The sequence below is a fragment of the Triticum aestivum genome, chromosome 3D, assembly GCF_018294505.1.
Source record: "Triticum aestivum cultivar Chinese Spring chromosome 3D, IWGSC CS RefSeq v2.1, whole genome shotgun sequence".
In the NCBI taxonomy this organism is placed as follows: Eukaryota; Viridiplantae; Streptophyta; class Magnoliopsida; order Poales; family Poaceae; genus Triticum; species Triticum aestivum.
This window is the reverse complement of record NC_057802.1, coordinates 579,850,071-579,854,079: the sequence shown is the minus strand read 5'-3', so window position 1 is coordinate 579,854,079 and position 4,009 is coordinate 579,850,071. Positions and strand designations below refer to the sequence as shown.

Genomic DNA, 4,009 nt, shown 5'->3' with positions numbered 1-4,009 from the left:
ATGACATCAAATTGGTATATCATGGAAGTACATTTCAAAATGGATCTAGTAATACTAATTTAGTGCCATAAATGCTGCTACTTTTTCCTATAAAGTTGGTCAAAGTTTTAAAACTTTGACTTAAGACAAAAGTTAGATGTACGTACACTTATTCTTATTCGTGGAAGGAGGGAGTACATGTTAATTATTGCTTGCAGAAAGAAATATTTTGTGGATCTTATCAGACATATCATCTGACTACTAATATTGATCATCTTATGGCATCAGGATTCTGGAGAAGAATTAAGTGGCTAGAATCCGTTGGCTATTCCGTGCCACCACCCCTTGTGCTTGAATGTAAGTCGTTATTTTCCATGTTGCTGACCTCTCCTTCGTCCACTTTTTTTAGCTAATTTAATTATTTCTTTAACAAGTCAATGGGGAATTGCTGGAGAGGTTTGAGGACGAGTTTGGTGAATTACTTGCATGGAAAGCGTATCCTTACCCCGTTTCAAACCCTGGCTCTACGGAGTATGTTTGGGCGCTACTTCCAAGAGATGTTGTTAGAAACATATCCCGAAGTGTTGTCAAACTTGCTTCATTCAATTGTGATTCTTGTAGTTATATGCTCAATACTTTCCTGCGCATGGTATTTTGATCTACATTAACTAACGACTGAAGTTATGATGTGTAGGAAGCGTGAGGTATTTTGCATGCACGGGCTTGCTTATAAAGTGGCCTGGAACTAAAGGCATGCGCCCTATCATTCTCACTTCGGCCAGTTTGGTTAGAAGTCCTGATGATCATTTCAAGATTGATAACAACTTAACGGTTGGTCTTTCTTACAGATCGCCTTCATTTTCTCTTCAAGTTAGATGAAGGCTAAATTTTTCGAGCTAACTTTATTATTGCAGATCGACGTTTTTCTCCCACCTGGACAACATGCCAAGGGCACATTGGTATTCTACCATTTAAATAGTAATATTGCTATCATCAGTCTTGAGAAGGGTATGCGTGGCATTTGTCCGGTTGACATTTGCCGTGAAGGTGATTTATCTAAACCAGTAGTAGCTATAGCGCGTCAAATTGAAGAATGATTTTTAATGGCCTCAAAGGGAAAAGTCATTCATGACAAGCCTTGTGCCATTGATGTCAAAAAGCTTATGTTGTCTACTTGTAAAATCAACAAGGTAAACTGAGAAATGTATGCTGTCATTATCTACACAGTAGCTGCTTTTGATAGTTTGGACCAGCATAAGTTTCAGTTATCTCTCTAAGCAATCTACTTATGCACCTAGCAAACTGCTCTATTTACGGCTCTACAACTTGTCCATTAACCAGGATATGCATTTTTTTTCTGCACTAGGCTGGAATTGGAGGCACCCTTATTAACTTTGATGGGGCTTTTGTTGGCATGAACCACTATGATGGAAGTGAAGAAACACCTTTCATGCCAAGGCGTAAGATTGTTCAAATTCTAAAAGGAGAGATTAATTGGCGAAGACAAAGGTGAACTTTCTACGAGTTGTTACTGTTTTTGGTAGGCATTTGCTTATTTCTATGAACTTGCATTGAAAAAAATATGTTGCTGAACAGAGGGTTGTCCATGGGCATACTTCATGGTGTTGGATGTGGGATAAATCATAAAAGGTATTCTATCTGTTCCTTAATACCACATCTTTGTGGTAGCTCATAGTATTTATTGCATGACAAAATTACATTAGAAAAGTATCTTGGATGACAGGTGGCCGGTGCCTGAGCCGTACTGGCACCATCAAATACTTGATCTGGATATCTATGGTCTACCACCGCGTATTGGAAGACAACTTCAATAGACGTCATGTTGATGGAGTGCCATTTTCTGATGGTTGTCCTCGTTTTGCTCATATTCTGACGGGCCTATAGTACTGCTATTATTGTGTAGGATTGTCTTCTTTTTTTGACGTGAATAGCAGGAGCTCTGCTTTTGCATTAAAGAAGAATAGAGGTTTTACATAATTCGGACAAATCCAGGCCAAGAGCCCGGCCTTTCGTCAGAGAGTATTGACAGGAGAAAGACAAAGAAAAAGAATATGAAAAGACGCCATGTGTTTTTAACTTTTTATGTGTCCCCAGCGCCCGCCGCTTTGGTGGCCTCGTAGAAAATCTTGACGTCTTCTCTTATCAGTCCAGCAAGTGCAGTCGGTGTCAGCTCCTTCTGCTCAAAGACCCTACGGTTTCTTTCTTTCCACAGGTTCCACATTATGTAAGCAGCTAGTGTGACTTCATCTCTGTTCTTGTTAGTTAAAGTAAATTCGAAACAAAGTTAACTCATAAATTGATAAGCACGTTTTGAAATGATTATTAGGATATTTTTGCATAATCTCTTATGGTAACAAATTCTTATTATAGACTACATTACAAAGATCTATTAGTTTTTTGGACGACATGCTCCATGTATCAATATTTATACTGAACTTTTATAATTATTTATATCTCATCTTCATAAAATCATCATCATAGTTAATTTTTTACAATATAATTATGATAATATTGTTCTTTACAATATATTTGTAATTTCTCGTTGAAATCTGTATATGCACTGAAAGCTATATTATTATTTTTTGGTATATTTCTCCCCACAAAGACATTAAAATCCAAACATGTGAGAAAGTAAGAAAGCTAGAAAATTGCATGCTTCCATGGATTACTTTGTTAGTCTGTGAGGAATATTGTGTGTACATATCTCTCTCTCTCTAGTATCTTTAAATATCTTTGTAGATATCTCTAAAGAGAATAGGCACAAAAATATTCTAATAGAGGTTTCTAGTTTGTGATTAGAACGTTATGAGGAGCTTGTCACCAGATCATTAGCATGATGCACTTCATCATTTTTTTTCTGGACCAAATGGGTCTCACATGTTATACCGAGTTCAATAATCCATTGACACATGTGTGTGCTTAATATTTTGTTGGTCATTCATCAAAGAGAGACTAACAATCTAACTACAGTAACAAGATTCGTTTGTTTGATGCACGTTACTAGTTTGTGATGTGGAATTAGTCCTGCAAATTAGATCTATTGTCTTTGAGCTATTTAACGGGGGATCTTGAATGTGCTAAATATTGTCGGAGAATTGAGTGGTTGATATGCATAATTAAGATGTTGGCCGGGGGCATCCTAATTCCGTCGGGGCACAAGGCAGTCACTGTTTGATCCACCAATGGACTAGCCTTTAGTGTTGACTGTTGTGTAAATTTGTTATCACAAACTACTCTAATGATATGTGTTGATATAATCTCTTGTGCACATATTTTCTATGTTTAGCTAATTATTGGTGGAATTAATTAGTTTTACTTGTGAAACATCATTATGAACTTTTTACGGTAACACATAGTTTTGTTACGTGGAAAACAAATTGGGTTAGTTATGCAAATTTTGTTTTTATTGTTAATTTTCTTGCTTTTATGGTTGGAATATTTTAATTAAGCAATTTAGTGATGACATACTTGTTACGCAAATAATTGGGTTGTACTATGTGAAGAACACAAATGGGTGATGACGAAGCTAATTAGTAACTGTACTCGGAAGGATTAATTGGTTTGTCATTTTGTGAACATTACAATGTATTTAAAGTCATGATAATGCTTGGTTTATGGAAAACAAGCATGGCATAGATGAGCCAATAACTTCATCCGTCCATGAAAAATGTTCCGTAGATGTAGCATTACTCTTAGTGTCAATTGTTCTCTGCCCTTCCTTGCAAAATGACGTGGTTTCTACAAAATTACTGGACAAGATAAATTGGAGAAGTGATTTGAAGCGACCATGCCAATATATTATTGACTATATATAAATTGTATGAGCATGTGCAACAGGAAACCCACAAAATGATCAAAATACAAAAAAACTGAAATTTTGGTTTTTTGGGGCAAAAGAACTGCATCGGTAATCCTCAAAATGCATGGGGACAAAAAAAATTGGTAGTTACCTAACTTGCTACCCAAGGTCAAAATATAGGCCTCCTCACCACAATACCAAAAAAACAAA

General features: G+C 36.3%; 1 long non-coding RNA gene across 1 annotated transcript; it reads left to right on the top strand.

The window, feature by feature from the left end:
- Positions 1–419: 419 nt before the first annotated feature.
- Positions 420–2,076, top strand: LOC123075599 (uncharacterized). The gene is made up of 4 exons (XR_006436172.1): positions 420–810; positions 894–1,488; positions 1,576–1,629; positions 1,724–2,076. It is a non-coding gene; the product is annotated as an uncharacterized lncRNA (long non-coding RNA).
- Positions 2,077–4,009: the final 1,933 nt, after the last annotated feature.